Here is a 24,670-nt window from a genome sequence, read left to right as displayed (position 1 = left end):
AACACTGCCAGGGAGCCCTGAGGGCTGACTGCTCTCCAAGGAAGGTGAGCCAAGAGCTGAGGTTGACCCAGGCCTTGATATGGCAAGTGGTGAAACAGCTCCATGGGACGTCTGGGGCTCCCTGCCAGGAGCAAAAGGAGATGGGGCCAAGGACAGAGCTGGAGACAAGACTACCATGTACTTCTGACAAGAACATCCAGGAGACAAGTACCTACAATACAGGGCTGAGGTCCACTGAGGAGGCAAGACCAGAGACAGCCCTTCCCTGGGCTGAGCTGAAATGGGGCACGGGGTACATGGACAGAAGGTGTGGGTGCATGCCACGGTGGAGGCTGGCCAGGGCCAGAACCAGTAAGCTATATGTGTGTAGACAGGGCCGTGACAAAAGGTGACATGAATTCAAAACAAAACTAAACTAAATGTCAGCTATTAAGACAGCCTATTACTACAGCAGAAATTCTAGTTCCTTCATATATGTCAAAGGCAGGACAAACCTTACTGAGTGACAGAAATTATACAAACTGAAAATTGTCATGCTTAAACTGCAAAACCATGTCACTAAATGTTCCGTGAAATACTCATGGCAAGCTCTTAGCTAGAGTATCAAACAAACCAGCTAAGCAAATCTAGACAGCTTTCGGTTGTGGATTTTTTGGTGGTGGTGGTTTTGTCATCACTTCAAATTGGAGTTTACCAATCAAATTAGATATCAAATTGGATTATTTAGGAGACATTTTCAAAGAACTGTCCACAGTGATCCCAAAATACATTTTCACAGACAAAAAAGTTACTTTAGAGTCAATTTTGATGTATGTTTTCTGTATACAGTACTCTTTTTCCTGACATTGTTCATCTTGCATTTCATCTGTTGGCCTATGATTTTATACTTTTGCTATATATTTAAGTTTTTAGGTTCCCATTTTGATATGAATTAGGATATTTTGAAATGTCACATTATTTTAAGAGTGTTCCAGAGACAGTTACATAGGGAAATCATAATTACTGAACTTCTACTGGACTGAGAAATTCCAGATTTTAAGTTCAGATCATGGAAATGTCATCTAAGTGTCTTACATACAGAATAATTTTGGTACTGAGGTATATGGAATTATTGAGGGAACTCATGAAGATACTGTCACATTATGAATCGATCTTTATGTTCACGGCTGTGATTGTTTAGAGAAAATACTGCTTGGTGATGGCACATTTGTGAGTTAATTTTGGACTACTGGCTTCAGTATGTTTGTATTGAAAATCTGAAGGTTGGGTTGGTCTTACTTTTGCAAGTATTTCAGACAGGTAATGATGCTGCCATGATGTCAGATATTAATATGGAAATTATATTATCCATATTGACAGAGAGTATTGACAGATGTTATAGATTTGTGCAAGACATCCACCATGTCTTGGAAAAGCTTAGAATTGTTAAGACATACAATTTTTTTGTGAACATGATAGATGTTCTGAAAATGCTGTGGTAGAAAATTACAAGGCTGCCATTGTTTTCTTGCTTCTGGATCCGTTTTCAACTGAACAATCTAATTTCTCTGCGTGACTGGTAAATGCTGTTAAACTATATAGGAGTAATTCAGAAAAATCTTTAGATGACAGTGTTAGTCTAACACTCCTGTGAAATGGTCTGTTATTGTTACATAATTCTCTCCCTTGAATCACATTCTCTCATTAATATCCTTCCAACAATTTTCCAAGATGTCCACTACATAAAAGTCAACATGTAAAAGCAGACATTCTAACTAACCTATTTTAATTTTTACAGTTCATGCTTTAATAATGAAATGTGGTCTTTGATTGCCTGGTCTATCTTGGTTTCTGTGACACCGAATGGGCTGATTGAGTTATCACTGTGAATTCAAGCATATTTTTAAAGTAAGACAATACACACCTGTACGTACCTATACCTATACACACGTATATGTACCTTTACATACACACATCAAAGCTTTTTAGCTTTCATTTGTGTGTTGCTTCTCAGTTTGAGGTTTTTTTTTTCCCCTCTTGTTTTAAACAATTAATGTAATCCATGAGGACTCATCAGATTATATATCATTTCTGGCTTTATATGATGATTAATAATTTTATTTAAACTGACCAGTATTGCTGTGTTTGGTGCTTCTGAAATAATCCCTTTATGCCATTGTCTTGGTATACTGTAAGAGCTGCACAGAATGGCTTTTGTTGCATGCTGGTACTAGAGAGAAGCTTAATTAAGTTTGCGAAGTGAGGAGCATCTGCTGTAGGTCATAGAAAGAAATAGCAATTTTTTTATATTAATAACATGGAAGAGGATGAGGGCTATTTCTCTTAATGTCAACAGTTGGTCAAAATAAGAAATAATTGCATTGTCCGCAAAAAACACATTGAAACCACTCTTTGTAGTTTATATGAAGTCTTAAGTATCTCAGATTTCTTCCATAATGACAGTAGGTAGTCATGAAAAGCATTTCCTTGCTGTCTAGACACCGTGGAGGGTAACTTTATTTGTCTGTGTACTAAGACTGTGGGAAAGGTAAAAGCTGGTTAACCTAGGAATAGATTTTGTCTTTATCCACATTACTAAAGCAGAATCTCAAAGAATTTGAGTTTATCTAGCAACACTGAAAAGCAATAATAATAAAAATAGAAAAATTTACTCTGCATATAAACTACAACTCGAATGATATACAGCAACAGACCAGTTCCAGCTGCCAGACTTGGTTCTCTCCTTCCTCTTTTCACAGTATCTGCTGTTGCTGTGCTCATCTGTTATTACAATTACCAGTTTTCCTCCATCAGTCTTGATCAAGGGTTAACAAAATAAATGGATAAATTATGCAAAGAAGAAAACAAACGCATTGAAAATTATTAATTACATCCCGGTTGTATTCATTATATCCCAACTGTTTTGCTTAACTAAACTGTCTGTTCTCCACCTTCTGTTTATAGACGATCATTTTTATGTTATATAGGACTGAAGTATATCTTCGCTGTATATTTGCACAACATCCAAGACAGTGAGGTTGCTAATTTGATTGAATCATCTGTGCATAACTCCATGCTAAAAACACTGATGGTTAATAATAGATATTACCCTCTGTAGAGAACATTGGGCTATATATAAAGTTTTGGGTTTTTTTGTTTTTAAGGAAAAGCCTTAGAAATATATAAGCTTCAAATCTAGTTCAGACTTTTGATACATCTATAAGATTGTCCTACATTCTACCTTTTCCTCTTATGCTGGGTGAAATAAATTATAGCTAAATCACAGTAAAATAGTTTATGAGCATATGTACATATATCCCATTCTAGCTGATGAGGTAAAAGATGATGCTTAAACAGCACCAGTAGCATATAGAGTAGAGCTGTAACGAATGACAATAAATGTGCTACAGAAATGAAATGGATATTTTTTTATCTGAAAGAAGACGAAAGCATAATTTGAAATCTCATTTTGACAGTGGTTTGGCCTTTAGCAGAATGCAAGAGTTATTGTTATTGATGCTGTTACATGTATTACCATTCCACACATGGATTTTTACTGCAGAAACTTTAACATAAACAAGAAACCCAAATATATGTATATATGGCTAAAAGCTGAATAATTATTTGAATTCTTAGCAGTATGGATAGTAAGAACATGGTTTAGGGACTTTTAAAGACACTTAAATATTTCACTTTTAAAATTTCCCTTATGGTACCACTCACAGAACTTAAAGTTACAGTGTTTAACTCTGTTGTCTGAGGTCATTATGCAGTATGCATCTCTGTATCTTGGAAAGATATTTTGTGCTTACATGTGCATGCCAGTGTAGTAGGTGGTTTTGCAAGTTGTATGGTGATGTTATAATATCACAGGAAGGCCTGTTTGAGCTTTATGCAATGAAATTAGAATAATTTCTAAAATGGAGGTATAATGATATTTCACTATTCCTTTTGGTAAATCACCAAGCTTGGAGGAAGTAGACAATTCTGCAGAATGATGCAGAGGAAGAAATGCATGACCAAAGGAACAACAGCAATGCGGGAAAGAGGTGGAGAAAGAAGACAAAAAGGAAAAAGTGATCAATAGTTACTGCATGGGAAGGGGAAAAGATCAGAAGAGAGTGCTATGTGTGCCACTCACTCAAGTGTATTGTCTTCCTATTTATTTGAAAGGTTGCCTGGTGAGAATCTTTTTGATTTCAGTGGAGTTTACCCCTACACTGCCACATAGTCCCTACCAAAAAAAAAAAATTAAAATAATAATGCAAGATCTCCAACCCCACTGACAAATACATTCAAGAAACAAATAGATGGTTTAGGAATATCAACCAGTTGCAAAAAGTTCCTGAAATGCAAACCTTCCCCACCCCCCCCAAACTCTAGAAGATAATCATGATATCCCTAAATAAAGTTTGTTTAAATTGTGATTAAAAGAATTCAGCTCTGATTTCTACAGTCATTATGTACAGCATGTTTTCCCAAATGAAATCAAGTTAAAATATATATATTTCAAGAAATTATAAGTATTTATAATGCACTTTTTTTTTTTTTTTTTAACCACCACATGTTGCCGCTTTTCATCTGGATTATGTTGTCTTTAAGTAATTTTAGTTTAAAAGGGCCCCAGTAGATTACACTCACCATTTTGCAAGGGCAGGTGAAATTGCTTGTGGAGAGGCTACACTGGAAAACACTTTCGTGGAACAGTTCTGTTGTGATAATGGTTGTGTATCAATTATTTAGGAAAGAGAGAAAAATGAGGTTTAGTCCTGTACAGTACAGAGATGGAGTATACAGTTCATAAAGTAAGAAGTAACGGCTGGTTCAGACACTGAAAAGGAGACTGACCTTATATTTATGACAGTGCTAGGTCCGGGAGTAAATCAAAGAGCACAATCCTTTAGATATGTGCTTACTTATATGCTAAAGTTCATATTTGATCTATATGGCCATTGAAGCAATCATTCCTTATCTCCTTTTGGCCTTTCTCTCAAGTATAAAACAAAAGTATTGCAATGAAAGGACACTTTATTTCTGCCATATGAAGACAATTATATTAGTCCTTAATTGTGCCTGAGCTCATGTAGTTTCCACTCAAACTTTTGCTGGAGGTCGAAAATATTAGGCTATCTGCTCCTCATTTCACAAGAACTTAGAATGGCTGAAGGGAATACTGAGGCTAAAGGACATCATCATGCTGAGCAATTCTGCCAAAGGTGGTATTATGAACCTGCTGAATTTACATGTGTTTTGTTTACACTGCAGAAGACAACCGTGAATTTAATTAGAGAACATTCTGAAAAAGCAATAAATAAAAAAGAATCTACAGCTTCAGGAAGAACATTTATTATTTAACTTCACATTTACTTATGGTTTCTGTGATATAGGTGTCAAAAGTGTTAATTTTGTTGTAAAATAATTTCATCATTTCCTACACTATGCAGTTAACATGGAAATATTGTATTATAATGAATCAACTGCTCTTAATCTTAAAATAGAACACACAGCTTTTGGTGAATTATTGTGGAATTTAATTTGCCCTAATCTGCTATGGTGACAAGTGCAATATAAATAAAAATATGAGGAAGAAAAATGTTCCATTAAGATAAGAGTAAAAGTCAGTAGATATAGGTTAATATTTTTTTGAAACTGGAACCTAAAGTTCAGCCCAGAACCCTTCAATTATACACCTAAAAATGGCCTGGGTGCGCAATTGTTCTAAGCCTTAATTAAATTCTAATTAACTCAAGGAAAACTATTGTGTGTATAATTAGCTGGCAAAAGTGATGTTGCTTCTGTAGGCACCTGAGTGTGGATATAAAAGCTCACCTTTAGGACCTAACCAAGAAAAAAAATAAATTAAGAAATTATTTGTTTTCAGTTCTGCTACACTGGATTCTTGGGGTTTTTTTCTTGTTTGCTTTTTTTTTTCTTTCAATCTTAAATTATTTGTTGCTCTGCTTGAAATCTAAGCCCCTGGGGATGAGTTTTATGTGAGAATTTTATCTATCTCTTTCTCTGTCTAGTTTAAGAAAAAAAAAGTCTCTAGACTTTGGTTGTAGGGAGGAACCTTTAAAAAGAACTATTAGAAAAACAACTGAAGGCTAAAATCCAGGAGAACAAAAGCAAATTAAAAAATAACATTAAGAAATATGATCCACATGATTTTAAACCCATTTCATAATTCTAGGGGTGGGAATTACTCCCAATTTCTTACTGTTTATCCTTATTCACACTGTGCTAGGCAAGTTATTTAACCTTTCCATACCTAACTTCTCTTCTGTATGTTGTAGCTGAAATAATAGTATTTACTCATCTCTCAGGGTATTAGGAGACTTAATTTAATAATGCCTAAGAAACACTTCATTAATCATAGAGGGAAAGTAATATTGAAGCATGGATTATTATAATTATTAATTAATTAAAAGAATCTCCCAAGACAAGAAAGGTAAGATTATGGTCAGGTGGTTTACTTTTTAAGAGTATACTGTACTGTGACTTCTAAAAGAAATTTTGGCAGCCATAGAAGAAAACATATTAAGTATACTGTTAATAAACTTGGTTTTATTACATCATTGAAATTTTCAGGGTTTTAAAAGACTTATTATTTCTTCTCTTCTGTTGAATTGATGAGTAATTATTACAAAAATCTTGTGTTTCTTTATGGGTAACCTTTGGACTCATATTCTAGCTAAATATTGTGTTGGATTATTGATAAAAAAATCAAAAGGTAACAGAAGCAACGACAGCAGTTATTGCATATGTAAAATGCTCTCTGGAGTCTGAATGTTTTTAAATGTGTCAGGTTGAATACTTTGACAATAAAAATATTCAGTGGTGTCTTCTCTTGTTCTTAGATACACCATTAGATTAAAAGTGCTCAAACAGTTTCCAAGCTGACCACACTTTTTTTAATTAGAAGCGAATGTCTTATTCTATGACAAATTGCAGTACTATCTAAATAATGTATTCTGTAAATAATACTAAGCAAATCCTCTTTTTAAGGCCATTTTATCATCATCATCATCACTGTCCAGGAAAATATAATATGTGAAGTGATCGCAGTATCTTTTAATCTGTGAAATACCCTTTTTCTTACTTAATAATTGCAAAGCAAGAGAAATCACTTCTGCAGTAAACAGTCGGTTTTGCTAATAGCTTCAGTACAGTCAACTTTAACGTCTCTTCAATATTCTAGATGCTGTTACATTCAGAATTTTCATGAAATGGAGAAGGATTAGAAAAAACTATGTAGAGCCTCATCCTCTGAGCTTTCCCTGGGTTTACTGAATTTACCTCCTGAACAGATGAAGAGGGAAGCAAAATACCGGACCAGGAAGCTCTGGGATGAGGTGGGAGATGGTTTATATACCCACATATTTCAGACAGTCTTGTTTCCTAAAAGCTCAACAGAACCTCCAACCTATCCGTCTGTAAAAGGTACTTAGGAAGAAGTTTACTAGTATTCACATCACTGACTTGTCACTCAACACATAAGGCAAGTCCCTGCATTCTTGAAAACATATTACTTCTCATGGCACTCAAAACAATAAAAAAGTCCAGATCTTTTTTATTTACCATCTGTTTTCAAAGCAGTTTCTATTATTAATCCTTCATGGTCCTATTTTCAAGCTTGTTTTCACGATCATTAGAACTTCAGAGCTTATTTTACAATAAATAAAAAGTTTAAGAACAGAGACTCTTATGACAGCATGATTCCAGGATTCGAACATTTATGAAACATGTCAAATACTGGAAAACTTGAAATGAAATGCCCCAGACTGACAACATTGCCCAGTTATTTTGGTTCTCAGCATGCTTTTTCATCTTATAATCATTTATTGATTTTTGTTATCACAGTGTGCAGTTTGCTTGTTTTTAAAGGAAGATAAAAATATTACATTTCACATCTTACTCTTTGTACTGCAGATAAATAAAACCCTTTCTGTTTTCTCTGAATCAGTTCACCATTGACAAATTTGAGCTGCTGTTTCTGAGTTTATGAACTCTAAGAGCACTTAAAGCCTTGAAGGCATTATGTCATACTACTTGCATCATGTCATCCAGGATGTGAGGTCTGTTCTTACTGATATGTCAACAAGAACATTAAAGAATGAAAGACAATTAAAAAGAGTAAAACAGTATTAGACTGGTTAACTCTCTAAAACAAGGACATTTTGATACTTTCTAGGAGACTATTCAAGAACAGCTTCTATATTAAACTTAGCTGGAGATATTTACAAGTCAGCTAGCCTGTCTTCTTGGCTAATTCATTCTTTGATCAAGAGGAAATCATAATAGGATTACATGGCATTACATTTGGAATCATTATGAGGAAATGTTTCTGTATATCTAATATATGGCTAAATATGGTTAAATTGTAGAATACAGAGTGACGAGTGCTTTTAATGAAGACTATGGCTTTTCAAGAGAGACATAATTCCTGAGAACAAGCATACCTGATCACAGGAAAATCATGTATTGCCAGTTCTCAGGTAGATGAACAGATAGGCTTCATAATTCTTATTATTTCTTAAGTTTTCCCACTTTCCTGTCAAAATCTCTAACAGCAGACTTCTTGAAACAGACTAGAGTCTGCCTTGGGAGAAATTATTTTAAGCAACACAGAAAAGAAATAAATAAGATTACAAGAAGTAAGAGTTTAAGACTTTCATAGAAAATATAATGTGCGAAGTAGAACTGCAAAGTGACATTTTCATTTTTAATTGTGGCACTCCATTAGCACAGTTTCATTATGTCCCTAAACAATTTGATTTAAGAAGAAACAGAATGGTAATATGTGGAGTAAAACCAGTGGTTCCACATATCTTGCTCATCATTGTACACATTATTTGGAAGGCAAAATTAGTGTGTTAGGAGGTTGTTATGATTCTCATAAAACTTCATAAATCACTTTTACCAAATTAAGAGTATTTTCCTTTTCACTCTTATATACTCCTGCTCTTTCAAATTATAGAATTTATTTTCTTCTTCTCTCCCCCATTCCCTGTTAGGGTTCTTCATTTTAAATCTGAATTTCTTAGTACTTCCTGGAATATTCAGAATAACCAGCACAAAACCAAACCACCATTGCTGATCCCTTATTTCATGCATACTGTCCATTAAAATTATCATTCCCCCTATGCTTAAAAATAACACAGGTGTCACAATAATCTTGCACTGGGCATAGTGTGACAAAAATGCCAGAATAAAGCCTCTGAAAAGAGAAAATGAACCGAAGGTGATAACACAAAACCACAACAACTTTGTGGATAATAGATAAATTCTCTTTCAGTTTCTGAAGATTTGGAAATGTTAAATTAAACTTACCATACCACTTGCACAGACATGCATCTGTCTATCTCTGAAGAACTTCCAGTTTTCTTCTCAGCTGCTGGTGTACATGTTTGTCCCTACCCTGCAATGGCAGAGAGGTATGAGCATGCTGTTTAAGGAGGTCACTCATCTTCATTTTATTATTTTTATCATTATGGGGTTGTTTATTGGAATTTTATGGAGGCCTGTAATACATTGTAATAAGTTGAAGAATTCTGATACGTTAAGGAATTAACATACTCATAAGTGTGCCAGTTTGCACTTTGCAGAATTGCTGGGGCTTATCTTTCTGTAAACATAGCTGAGCATTAGTCATGTAAACCATTTTGAGCTGTTAAAGAAAATGAAATTGTATTTTTTTAGAAATTTCAGCAATATTTTAATTGTTTATATTTTCATGAATAAACCCAAATAAGACTGTTTCTCCTAACTTGAAAAATGTTTAAAGGGTATTTTGGATCTGTAGCAATGCTTTCTTTTCCCAATTTATAGTCTTATTTTTTTTTGACATTGGAAGTGAATATTTTGGTTTCATTAAAGCTATTGTCTTCCAGTTGAAATCAGCTGTTTAGTTCAAATATGTTTTCTAGGGTGGAAAACAAATCTTCAAACTCAGGGCTGCAGGTGTCCTTTTTCCTTTTAAAGAAAACTGAAAGTCCAATGTAAATGTTACTCAAGAAACATCGAGATAGTGTATTTATGATTTATCTGGCCAAGATACAGATCTTCTAGCAACGCAAGACTGTGACTAGCAGCCATATTTTATCTGTCTTGCCCTCAAGTGGAAAAAAAACCACAGGAGATACCTTCCCAGCAACTGTCTCCTCTGAAATAGGTAATCATGATAAAGTTAGTTGAAAATAAATAAAATAGCTATTTTCAAAAGTCAGCTAGATAAAGGACAAAGTATATTTTCAGTTCTTTATTTTCCTTGACTTCATGCTAATTAGGTGAAAGAACCAAATAATTTAAGTTTTTACAGGGAAAATATCTACTTTGTATTACTCTAAATGTTAAAATCGTTTATTGAATGAACTTCTCAAACCCAGTGATTTTTGTTGTATAGAGCTGTCAGAGTGATATTTAAAATGAGTGAATATGGTCAGTGTATTAAAAAAAAATCAGGCATTTTAAGTAGCAGTGTAGCAAGACTAAAGGCCAATCTTTTAGAAATAATTGCACTTGAAAGACTGCCAATTAAGAATTGCAACTACAGTGCTTATTGCACATTTCTATATCTGAAAATACAAGTAGATGGTGGGTCGTGGGGAAACTATTCTTTAAGACAATGACCCCAGGGAGTCAAATTTGTGGATGCTGTACATTAGAACAAGCTAGTGATGCTAACATCCTTTTGAGTTTCTTGCCAGAAATGTATGTAGGTGGAACATAAAGGTGCTTTCACACAGCCTTTGTCCTTCTTGGATTTGCACTGAGTTGCTCTGTAACTCCACTCCTGTCATTTTTTGTGGGTGCTTTCCTAGACAGATGGAATGACCAAGACATTGCAGTGCCCTTACAGTGCAGCTGCCTTAGCTCAGGCAATCTTCAGGTTTTTTGCTTCTCAGCACCCTGTTGGAGCCCAAGTGTCCTCTTATGTAGAAATATGCAACCAAACCACTGAAAAGAAATAGTAGTGATTACAATAAAGGTAATGCTTGTTTATAAAGAGGAGACTGGTGTGTCAGCTACTGATACATAGGCATAAACAGCTATGCATCCCTGTTAAAAGCCAGTTCTAGTGTAGGATAAACATCTCCTTTTCCCACAAACATATTCCTTGTCCCAGTAAATTTGTCTGTAACACAGACAAGAGCTAATAGTCTACCAGAGACTTCAACATTAGCATTTCAGAATAATTAATCCTGTTGATAATCTACAGTTCTTTCCACCGAAATGGTGAGAATTTAATTGATAGCTTGGGTTTTCCATGCTTTGTATTCCATAACGTAATTCATCGGTATTCTCTTGGCCCCTTGGAACACATATCTCCTAGCCAGCATTCTTATTAGGAATGACTAAATATCACCACTGCTTCATACCCATTTATGCTACTATCAGGTGACCTGCTTAATGCAGTTGTAAATAAGAAAAGCTAGTAGCTATAAAACTGCAGGGCAAATCCTCAAGGACAACATTACCTTTGACAAACTGGCAAAATACTTAAAAAGCTTGAAAAACTGTAGTTGGAAATCCATAAAAATGAAGTTTTCAGCTTTAGTGTTATTTTAAAAATATATTTTGCTTTTGTACTGCATGAATTCTTTTCCCTTTGTCTTTCTCTGTAGTCTTTAAAGTGACATTTAGCTAATGTAGCAAGAAGTCACAGCTGTTTGGGAGGGCTGGGAGACCACAGCCCACAACATTTTAAACATATGAAAACTGAAGACTGAGGATGAGGAGTGATCTGCTGGGTCACCAGGTATTGTTCTTGGAATGTTCCAGAGAATCACTTCCTTGATGAGTAAAGATTTTTTTCCGTTATTTCCAGCATAAATTTATTCTTAGTTAGTGCTTACACATTTGTTTTCATGCCAACAATATGCTTTGTCTTCTACAGCTCTTTTTCCTCCTAAGTGGTTACCCAATGATGTATTTAAAAAAGCAGTCATAGCCCCTCTCAGTCTGAATTTTGCTTAAAAAAAAAAAAAAAAAAAGAAAAAGAAAAGAAACCCAGACTCCCAGGCCTCATAAGGTTTTCTATTATTTTGATAGATAATGTTAATTATCTTGATTTCTCTGTCACACTTACTATTTTTCTTGAATATATGCAAATTAATTGTCCTCTTTAAAAGCAGTTGGACGATACATATACAGATAAACATCTGTCTTTTCATAAGGTTTTCTACACTGGTCATATAGAATAAGCCACTCAGATAAAGACTGTAACATGATAATGAACATTTTAATGGGCAGTTATCAGTACATACACACTTATACTGTATATGAAGAACAATTACCACAGAATTAGAATTTTTTAAAAAATTAAATCTCAGATACGTAAAAACAATTCTGTATCTAGATAAAATACACAATTAGATCTGCAGCTCTATTGCACCCTGCCAACTCTTTGACCCTGAACCATTAAGAAAATCAAAAGGAACTTGTCTAATAGCATATATTGCTAATATAAACAGTACATTATATATAAAATACATGTTCTTGCAAGATTTTCTTAATAGTTTAGAGTCAAAATATATTGGTGCCACCTTGCTATCCTCCCTGTTGTTAAAAGTATACAGAAGTTTGTATAATATTTTTAATAATTTATCTCTTGTAGAAATAATTTAATGCTAGATTTTTAACCTAATGTGAATTATAGTTTTCTCTCATCAGTGTTCAGAATGAAGGGCACTGAGAGACACTTAACTGTAGAGCTGTCAAAGTGAGAGACTAGTACAATATATTTATCTCTGATTATGGCAGATGCTCCAGTCCCTTACTTATATTAGCGGTCTTTCGCTGAACTCTTTCTCCACATCTTTTTTTGTACTGGGGAGTCCAGAACTGGACATAGTATTCCAGATATAACACAGTACTTCAGGTGTGAAGATGAAAATACTGGCAATCAATTTTATTACAGAATTTGTATGTAACATCTTCATTTTTAGAAGTATACTGTATGTCACAGTGCAGAATTTTTCCTGGCTACTAGTAAGGCAGTACTTTTCATGTAGAAGTAAAACAACTGGGACAAGAGTGTTCATCATATGGTCTGAATATGAACATATTGAAGCTAGGAAGATAAAGGCAAGGAATTTAGGAAAATCATTAATTGTTAACAGATAGGGTCATACCTCCTAGACTGGTGCACAAGGCTTTTTGGCTTGGTTTTGTTGTTAAGCTGTTAAACCGGGATCAAAGTTTAAACCTTAATATGTGGAGAAGCTTCGACAGCTATTCATCTTCTGCAGGTGAGTGGGATGTCTTAGATTAATGGTTGAGTCAGCCCATTTGATTCAGGCTATAAAAAAAAAGACAGAAGCATTGCATAGCATAAAGACAGAAGCAAGTGAGACTATAAATTATGGATATACCAAACACAAAAAGGGATGTTTGTAAATCTGGATCACTGATTTAATAGTTGAAATTACAATACAAATATGGCAATTAAGAAAAATTGTATTTGAGTAAGTACCAATAATATGTTTCCAATTAGAGTAACTGATTTTTCTAACTCATTATATTTTTCTTCAGATACATATGTTTAAAGGTTTTCCTTGTCAAAGAGAAATACAATTAGCCACTTATCATTTTAAATAGGAATGTGAAGACATGGTGATGTTCTGAGTTCCAGTAAAATCAGTGTTAATTTAAAACATTCCCTCATGGAAATGGTATTTCAAAACCTGCCTGTTTAATTAACAAGAAACTTGTCTTGTTTCCTGAAATCCTGCTCTAAAACCTCCTTTTCTTGGCATTTGGGGTGGTGGTGGGTGGGTAGAAATGTAAGGATAGCAGTTTAAGTAAGTTCAGTAGCAAATAAAAATTCTGCTTTCTTCAGGAGCCTCAGCAAAAGCTATGAATCAGGAACCTCTGCAACTTGTATCTTCAGAGTCAACAGACCCCAAGCAAGCCCTTTTGGCAGCTCTCTCTGTAATGATAGTTCTTGTCTAATTCTTAGAAGCACTCTCTAATACAGGCCCTTCTGCAAAAGACTGATATGTTGATTTTCAAAACAGAAGTGTGGTGTAATTAAGAACCACACTTTAACCCTTCCCCTTTCTGCAGTGCTATGGGATATTGCCTGTGCTCTGTTCTTTATGGCTGACAAAATACATGGCTTTTATTTTGGTCTAATATTTCATTGGAGTTTATTTGCTTTGTCACCTTCATACGCAAGCAATAAATATTACAAATTTATCTTATCTACAAGTAACTCACTAATACATATACAGTTAAAAATCATGCATTCTTAAAGATCTTCAAATTTGCACTATATCTCTGAACTCAAATAAAAGCAAAGCAGATGTGAAATTTGCATGTCTCCATTCCAGTGATTTTGTTATTTCTATTGGTGAAAAAAAGTGCAAACATTTTCATCCTGCTACATTTCATGGCCAAATATTTTAGTCTTAACACTTCTTGGGAAACAAATATTTCAAGATAGGCTTGTTAAACTAAAAACTAAACTAAGAAGTTAAAGATAATGATAAGTAATAGTAAGACTGTTAAAAGTCTTTTTTGAAGGAAATATATTAATGTACTTCTAATGAAGATTTCTCTCAAAATAATTAAGGTTTTTGTTTGCAAGTAAGGCAAGTCCCTATTTCAGCAAATGATCTTTTGAGTGACAAAAAAAGAAGAAAAGCTGTATTGTCTGACTGACAATATCTGTGTTAAAAAGACATATACCTAAAGGAGAAATCCTACCAGCTGAGCAAATGGGCTCCATGATGCTTCCACCTTGTATCTTTTTATAAATTCTCTGGTAGGACCAGCAGAGATAAACATGCAAGATTTTTGTTCTTGCCTCAGGACCCTCAGTGCAGTAATCGGCCTCCATGGCATTGGATGGCCTCCCTCAGCGCCTGCTGTGAAACCCAGAGGCCCAGGACGCCAGCTTGGGCCAGACAGGGCCTTCAGTCCCTTCCCAGCAGTGCCTCAGGCCTGCCTGCCCCTAGTCCTGTCCTTGGGCAGTTTGGTTTCCTGCACTGATCATGGATGTGGCCTCTTCCCGTCCTTCCCAAGGCTCATCGGCCCTGCTGCCACCAGCCATGTGCCCGGCCTGCCTGCCTCGGCTGCGGGACCCTGCCTGAGGGGGAGGCGGTGGCCTGGCTGCCTCAGGGACACCTGCGCCGGAGAGCAGCGCTGCTTCTGCTGCCCCTGGCATCATGCCCCACTACTCTGCCTGGATACTCCCAAGTCTCAGGCATCTCCTGAGGTAACAAAAATAATCTTTTAAGTGCTGTAGTTGACTTTGCAAAAAAAGATCAAGTGCGTGCTTGTGTGGCCAGTAGCAAAGGCAGCTGACTAGCTCTCACTCACCCCCGGCCTGCATTAATTCTCACAGTGCCACAAAACCCAAACAAAACAAACCCACAACCCCAAACAAATAAATATAAGGAGGATTCATTGGGCAAGCAAGAGAGAACTGAGGGCATTTATGGGGAAATGAACTGTGTTAGAAAAAAATGGACTCCCTCAGGGCATCCTCCTGAGGGGAAGTGTCCTGGAAGCTGCCATGCTTGTGTAGGGCCACATTCACTGATGCTCCCTCAGATCCGGCTCTCCTTTCTCAGGTGGAAGAAGATGTGATTCTGGGATCTCAGTCCCATAGTAGGTCTCACGTGGCAAATCGATGTATCTGATGAAGCAAACATTGAGGTATTTACCACATTTCAAAAACAGAGCTCCTTAAAGACTTTTGAATTGGTTGGGGATTGGTACATGTTAAAAACTTCAAATTCAGTTTTAAAGAATTATATCTTTTGGGATCTGAACTTCATGAATGATGTGGTCTAAACGCATAGTCCTAAAGCTTGCATTTTCCATGGACTGAAGTTCAGGTCTTGAGGCTACTGGTGACTTCTCCTAGGCTGTTTTGTATTTTTTAGTAACCATTTTACTTTGGTGGCAGGATGCTCAGGAAGTCTGGGAAGTGCTTCCCAGATGTCTGGCAAATACTTCTCATGTGTCTTTAGACATGTCATTAATTTCCCTGTGCATCATTCTTGCATCTATAAAATGAAAATACTTTTGTATCTCGGGTGTCTGAAGTGTATGTTTATTTTTTAGATATCATAACAACTGAAAGGAATCAAATGCACAAAATAAGAAGTTACCAACAAGAATCCAGAAATCCTTGCAAGATATTGGCATTAAAGTAAATTCTGAGAAGTGATAATTTTGAATGTGAATAAAAGTTTTAGATAACAAGGTATTCACTGGTAATAGCACAGAGAACACCGACTTTGTTGTTTATAAGTTCATATTGTGAACTCCATTGGTTTCATCCATCTGAAGCTCTCTTCCTGTATATAGGAAGTGTATATAGAAAGTGCAGACCTATTTTTCACATATTAATCAATGAAATTGCCAAATGCTGCCCTCATATAGAACCAGTGCTAGAAGCTTAACCTGCAAAGATACAAGCAAATTTTAGCCAGAACTGGGAAATGTCCTGCACATTCCGGTTAATTGGAATGATCTGTGACCTCAGACCTTTAAAAAAAGGATTCAGATTATAACAGAAAATTGAACTGGGACTTGCATGAAATATATGATAGCTATTGATTTGTATTGTCTTCCATTCTAATCCAATTATATATTTTTTCATTAAGAAAAAGGCATAAAATATGCCTTAAATAAATGTTTTAATCATCTGACTTACTTTTTTAACTTGCTCAAGACTGTCTAAATCATTAATCAAAGTTAAGGCTGTACAGTATGGTTTATACTTTAAAATACATACATTCTTCAGCATTAAGAGGGACAAATAACACCTTCCCTCTCTTTTTTTTCCCCAATGATCTGCTATTTTATCCTCATTAATGTGATAAGCATTAAAGGGATTAAAAACCAAATGTATACATAAAGCAGTTATTTAACTCAATATAAATGATGTAATTCATTACATTCTACCTAATTTAAAGTTCCTAAATGGTATTTCAAGAGGCTGTTCAGTGAAATGGAGTACTGATTCTAACATTCATACAGTTCTTATGTTGAAATAATTTGCCTCTATTTGAAAAACAAAGTGAAATGCTCAAAAAGCTGGTTTACAAAAATCTAAGAATTTAATGAACATTTGTAAACTATACTGATCACCTCAAATGTTTGTTTCCTTACCTTTTTTTTTTTAAAAAAAAAAGTCGATGTGCAAGAGCAGCTTAATGGAACTAGTTTATGCATGCAGTTCTATGGCATGTCTTCATGAAAAAACATTTTCTAAAGCACATAAATCTTTAAATGAACATAGCTTTGTCATGTTAAAAGGACATCAGAGTGAAACATGCAGAACTTTGTAGAACAATGTTAGTTGTGGATTGCAGTAATCCAGGGAAATGGATGCAGTACTGGTTGATACCAATAAAAAAATAAGCTTTATCATTCTAAGAATATCTTTACAATTGATTATAGCTTGTTATTCAAATGCAGGATGAGTTAAACACATTTATACAGCATCTAACACCCCTATCTTGGACAGGAAATTATTGGTGAGTAGATCCAACAAAAGCAAAGTTGCCTAAAACAAGATTTAAGAAATAGTCAAAACTCGACAGCTGCTGAAAATATCTTCATCCTTGTTTGTAATTAGATTTCTGTGTGTCCTGGAAACTTTTTTTGCATATCCACAGCTGTTACAGGTGCCTAGCTCAAACCTAAATGTGAGTAGATTCCTGAAACAAAGATATCTAGATGCAGAAAATACCTTATTAAAAAGAAATAGAGATTGTTCCATCTTTCATAACATAATCTCGTAGAATCAGGATGCTGATGACAAGCTATACAGCCGTTTCCCCTAGACTGGTCATTTACCTTAAAATCCAGTGGGATACTGTAGGGATAGAAGATATAATCAGAGGAAGGGGTAGACACTAGATAGTTTATGTTTGTGTCATTTTAACTCTGTGTAATTTAAAGTATCAATGTCAGTATTGTTACAAGAGAATTAATAAGAATTCTTTGATTAGGCTACCAGGACTTTAATTAGACTGACAATAAATTTGTGCCTTTGCAGGTAAATGTGCATTCCTTCTATTGATAGCAAGACTGCATGTAACGTGTCAGTGGTAACTCAAGCAGCCTATTCTGTAATTCGGGTACAAGAGGCTGGTGATACTATCATAGTTTCTCAGTTAGCAAAAAGAAAACAAAGGAGCATTCCATTCACCCTGCTCTGTCAATGTGCAAACTAGGGCTGGAACACGGAGCCCAGGCAGAACGTGCATTTAGTCTGTGGGCTGCAGTTTGGAAGGGAAACATCTGATCTCCATTCCCAGGTTTTATTTTATATGCTTGATTTTCCCAGTAGTCACTGGGTAAGATCATAGTTTGCAAGATTTTGCAGACTTTCTCAGAATTCTACTTCTCTAAAATTCAAATGTTTGTATGAACCATTTTAATAAATATTTTATGTGATAAACACGTTTGGAAATCATCCATGGAGCTTACTTGTTACCTACAGCTTTTGAGAAAAGTACGTATTTGTAGCTTTTAATCCCTTCTGTTAATTCACTTCATTCTCTGTTACCCACACATGTCCTTGACCATCTGTAAGGCAACAATAGCTGCCAGTAAAAACATGGCATTTTTCGATTCAAAAATATCAGAAACTTCTTCAAGGGGCAGTAGACTAAGCACAGACATCTATTAAAGTTTCACAGTTCAGGCTCCTTTCTGTATTTGAAGTCTATACTGACATTGATGATTGAAATGAAGAGGAAAGCAATGTTCTTAGAAAGATATAAATTTAAATTAGTGCATTATATTAACACACTTATTTTTGTTCTGAATAACTGATATTTTTATACTGCAGGCATAATTTACCAACTAGACTGAAGAAATGAAGGCAATGTCCTGAATAACATCATTCTCAGAGTTAAACATCAGTATCAAAGCAGGGCATTTGAAGACATAAAAGCAAAAGGTAATGACATTATCCTTGAATCTTCATGACTTTCCTAAAGGTGAATGTATTAAATAAGAACTGCTGAAGTGTTGTTGGCACTGTTTTATGCATCCCATCTGTTAGTCATAATATTACATCAGCTAATTAATGCATGTTACCTTGTGTGTAAAACAACATGTACTCTGTTGATTGCAGTCAACGTATCAACCCTAAAGAGGTTCTCATGGAGCAGTTTGGGGGGGTTTGTGTGTCAGAATGTTAGAGATTTTCCCCATGAAAAATTCTGTTTCCATTAAAATATTCAACATTTTAAAATCCATGCATTTTATTTTGAAATTTGCGCAGAAAGCATTTCTTTTTTAAATCATGGCCTTTTGCTTTCTATAACACTATGTCTTAAAAATTTAAAGAATTATGTGATGCTGTTTTGTCTTTATTTTTCTGTGCAGTGCATTTGATCTAGCTGATGGTGTTGTTCCACAATCATGTCATACTATAAATTGTCAAAAATTATATTATGACATGACAGTAGCAATGGTGCACAACTAATTAAACATAATAGATTCTGTCATTTTTACTTGTTGGTTTTTTTTATTAAATCATGAAGGGCAGCTGCTAGTTAGTACTGAAAAAAATATTCTAGACTAAAATGCTGATTCTTTGTGTTTGCAGTGAAACAGCTGAATCAGTTCTAAGTTCCCCTAAGTATCTTGGAATATGTGAAAATGTTTGAGGTGAATATCACATGTCCCTTGTAGCAATTAAGAAAAGTATCTTTGGTTCCTGAGGCAGCAATGTTTTTCATCATTGATGTAAAATTGTACTGTTATCAGATCTGTTACTTAGATGAAGTATCATTTTCTTTTGCAGAGGAACAGAAATATGAAGAAACACAAGTTCAAAGATGATGCTCTTTCTGCTAAATCTTGCCTTGTCAACAGTTACTCCCAAGGTAATTCAGTTCTTTTTAAATGATCAGTTTACTAGACACTAAAAGCCCTCTGTGACAGGAGCTGGGCTTTTTTTGGCAAGCCATTTACTTCACTCCTCTTCTTGAATGGATCTAGTAAGATTGTCTTTGATTTATCCAGTGTTTATATGAAACAGTTGTTCACATATAAATATATATAGGTTCTATACCTAACTTTAAAAGGTGGAACTATAAAACATTTCAATATGTCATTTTCACAGGTAGCTGTGTGCATGGAGAATACAGTTTTATGACTAGTGATCTGGCTCATTATTGCTTTCCTTCTTATAGACTTACTTTACTTTTTAAAAGTATTTAATGAAAAATGAGAATTTTTCTGTTTGGTAGAACCAAATCTGACCTTCCTCCTATTTTGAAGGCTATGAATATTTCTGATTATTGCCGATGTAACTTGTATTACCTTTCACATACAAAAATGTAAACATATATAACCCACAACTCCAGAATTATTATGGTGTTCTGGTTTAACCTCAGCCAGCAACTAAGCACCACACAGCTGCTTACTCACTCCCTACCATTGGGATGGCAGAGAGAATCAGAAGGGTAAAAGTTCAAAAACTCTTGGGTTGAGATAAAAAAAAGTTTAATAGGTAAAGCAAAAGCTGTGAATGCAAGCAAACCAAAATAAGGAATTCTTTCACTGTTTCCTGGGCAGATGTTTAGCCATCTCCAGGAAAGCAGGGCTCCATCATATGTAATGTTTACTTGGCAAAACAAATTCCATAACTGCAAATGTCCCTGTCCCCTTCCTCCTTTTTCCCTGCAGCTTTTATTGTTGAGCATGATGTCATATGGTATGGAATAACCCTTTTATCAGTTAGGGTCAGCTGTCCCAGCTGTGTCCTGTCCCAGTTTCTTGGGCACCCCCAGACTGCTTGCTGGTGGGGTGGGGTGAAAAGCAGAAAAGACCTTGACACTGTGTAAACACTGCTCAGCGACAGCTAAAGCATCCCTGAATTATCAACACTGTTTTCAGCCTAAATCCAAAACACAGCAGCATACAAGCTACTATGAAGGAAATTAACTGCGTCAGCCAAAACTAGTACACCCAGTTAAAACCATTAGATTTTTCTGCCTTTATTATAAGAAACATCATGATGTTACATTTTGTAGATGTACACTTTTTACAGAATCACAGAATGATGATCTACAATAAAAAGCTTTTATAATTGTAAATCATGATGACTAAGGTTATGTGAGGCTCTTGGCAGTCAAAAGGAAAAAGGTGCTAGTAATGGAATGCTTCAGATACTTAATTAAAGCCAGGATTTTATGTCATTCTAGATATTGAGTGAAATAGGCATACTGGCCCAGATTTCTATCATCTTTATGTGATGAACATGTTTATCAATTTGCAGAGTTGGTGAGAACATGTCTATACTGGTGCAATGTTCAGCCATCTGTGTAATATTGCCTTAAAGTCTCAGTCTGTCTCTGCCAGTGATTCTGTCTTCTAAATTAACTTCCCCCATCACCTCTGCAATGCTTTTATCTGTTCCTGAAACTATTGGCTGAAAAGAATGGAAAAAAAGATAACCACACTTGGAACTTGCTAGCCATATTTTAATGAATTTATATGAAGCATTTTTGTATTGTAAATGTATAAATGAGCAAATCGGATTCATCGAAAGCAAGCAGATTAGTGACTCATGGGAATGTTCTCACTTTTTGTGTGTGTGTGTGATGGCCTTTTTCTCTCGTTTTATACAAATCTTTTCCCCTTTAGAATTAGGAATATAATAATAATTGTTGCTCTTAGATTATGTAAAACTGGTAAGAAATTAGATTGCTTTAGTGTTCTTTGAATACACTAAAAAATATTTTTGCTTGCTTTACTAGAAAGATCTGTTATTAATGATACTGGAGCTCTGGTTTTGATGACTTTCCTATTGGTTATGTGTTCAGTGCAATGCTTTTCCAAAACCTTCTTTGTTAACCTAATTTATTTCATGTTGAAATTCAAGTGTTTAGTGGTGAAATAGGTTTTGTAATTTACAATAGATTACTTTTGTGTAAATCTTAATAGAAATAAATTCCTTTGTTTCAACAACAACTATTAAATATGGGTAACTAGCTTAGGATAAAACCCAGTGTAAACACATTCACAATCTTGAACTGTGCAGATTGTGAGTGTATACTGAAGAAAGAGTTAGCTTTTAAGTCAGAGCCCTCTGTTAGCCCTACAGGTTCACTTCTGTCTGCTTCTGTTTGTGTGCTAGCTCTAATTCTGTCACAACCATATTGTTAATAAATAAGTTTTTATAATCCTGAAGGAGTAAAAGTCTTCTATTTAAAAGCTGTGATTCCTCGAGGAAAAAGAAAACTATTTTTATAGTAAACACTCTTATGTAACTGACACTAATTTTATTGGATATTTTCTACTGTTTGTAAATAAGTTAAACTATTATCAAAAACCTAGCTGTAATTAATTTACTACTGGTAATATGACCATAGTTAACAACAATTGATATTGAAGTATATTAAAGCATAATTTAATTAAGGAAAAGAGTGGCATTCATTATTACCTGTTAATAAAACCTTCAGAACAAGTAAATAATTTATGTAATTAATTAGAGGTAACAATTGAAGAAAACTTGAACTTAGTTATTAGTTCTTAGTTAAATTAACTGTTTGATGTGGAAGTCTTCAGTATAGTTCTTTGGTCCATATGCAGCACAAAAAAGAAGGGTCTATATATCAAAGGAAGGTAGATCTTTGAATATATTGGCCTGAGCATTAGTAGCATTAAGGATCTTTAATTTATGAAAATGTTCCAGTAGGTGCCTAAATAATTATATGTAACTATTTGATTTGTATTTTTTGCTGTTTTGTCTGAAATTGGCTTGGAAGCCACACCTGTGAAGTATTTCTGCCGCTGTGTATGTCTGTGAACTGCTGCAGCTATCAGCTACCACTGGCACCTGTGAAAGGCAGGAACGTTCAGCACAAGGTCTTCTGCACTCTGCAAGATTAGATGACAGAAAGGGAGATACAGGAATATTATCATTAATAATCCTGCTGACAATTCAGGAGTTTGTAAGCTTTTAACAGCAGAAATTTGGTCAGTCTTATCTTATCAAAGAGCAAATACAATGTCACTGCTGCCTTTTTACCTGACAAATGCAATGTCACTGCCACCTTTTTACCCTAAATCCAGAATTTAAAGAATCCACCTAGGACTTGCAAAATGCAGGCTTAGATTCCTCTGCTCCCTGATCTAGAACCAAATCTGCATGTGGCTTTGACATTAAATTGACTGTCCACGTCTCAGACCATACTATGTTTAACTTGTAGTTCATTACAAGGTAGTTCTTAATTGCTGTTACTTTCATTAGTTGTGGTGTAAAACAGAATTACAGGATCACAGTTACAGAATCACACACACTCACAGAATGGATGAGGTTGGAAGGGACCCCTGGAGTTCATCTAGTTCAAGCAGGACCACCCAGAGCAAGTTTCCAGGACCATGTCTAGATAGCTTTTAAATATTTCCAAAGGTGGAGCTTCCACAACCTTTCTGGGCAACCTATTCCGAACAAAAAAGTGTTTCCTGATGTTCAGATGGAACCTTCCTTTGCATCCATAGCCTTTTCTCCTGTCAGTACACACCACTGGAAAGGGCCTGGCTTCATCTTCTTTACACCCTCCCTTCAGGTATTTATACACATTGATGAGAACTCCTGGAGCCTTCTCTTCTCTAGACTGAACTTTCCCATCTCTCTCAGCCTCTCCTAATCTGTGACATGCTCCAGTCCCTTAACCAACTTAGTGGCCTTTCATTGGACTCTGTCTAGTAGCTCCGTGTCCAGGTGTGGCCTCACCAGTGCTGAGTATAGGGGAAGGATCACCTTCCTCATCCTGCTGACAGCATTTCTCCTAATGCGGCCCAGGATAACATTAACCCTTTCTGTCCCAAGGGCACATTGCTGGCTAACGTTCAAATTGTGTCCCCCAGGAGCCCAGGTCCTTTTCTGCATGGTTGGTTTCTGGGGGGTTGGCCCCCAGCATGCACTAGTGTATAGGGTTATTCCTCCTGAGATGCAGGTCTTTGCATTTGCCCTAACTCATGAGGTTCCTGTCAGATAATTTATCCAGTCTGTCAAGGTTGCTTTGTATGGCAGCATGACCCTCTGGTGTATCAGCCAGTCCTCCCAGTTTTGTGTCTTCCACAAACTTGCTGAGGGTACACTTTACCCCATCAGTAATGAAGATGCTGAACAGGATTAGACCCAGTATTGACCCCTGTGGTACCCCGCACCTGATTGGCCTCAAACTAGACATCATGCTACTGATTATAATCACCTGGGCCCAGTCATTTAGCCAGTTTTAAATCCACCTCACTGTCTTCTCATCCACTCATCCAAGCCATACTTTTTCAGCTTCTTTATAAGGCTCTATGGCAGAGAGCATCAAAAACCTTATTGAAGTTAAGGTAGATGTTAAACACAGCTCTCCCTTTGTCAACTGATTGATTGCATCTGTAAAAATCCAGCAGATTTGATCTGTACAAATGAAAAAATCTATGGGATCAGAATTGAAAGTTCCATCTATTTAGAATGGCCTTTTGTAGAGGAATGCAGGCAGTGGGTTGATTAGCATTGATAACATGCAGCTGTGGCCTTGCCACGAAGGCAGTGGGTTGATTGACATAGATGATGTGCAGCTGTAGCTCCTTCCGCTAAGTAGTTAAATAGACCGTAAGGAGTGTGGGAGAGGTGGTTGGATGGAGGGGAAGCAGTGTGGTCTGACCTCTGGGGAAGGAGAAATAGCATGGGCAGTAGAATCTGACC

The sequence above is a fragment of the Falco punctatus genome (genome assembly GCF_963210335.1).
Source record: "Falco punctatus genome assembly, chromosome: 1".
Lineage (NCBI taxonomy): Eukaryota > Metazoa > Chordata > Aves > Falconiformes > Falconidae > Falco > Falco punctatus.
The sequence above is the reverse complement of the archived record's forward strand: the minus strand, read 5'-3'. Positions refer to the sequence as shown.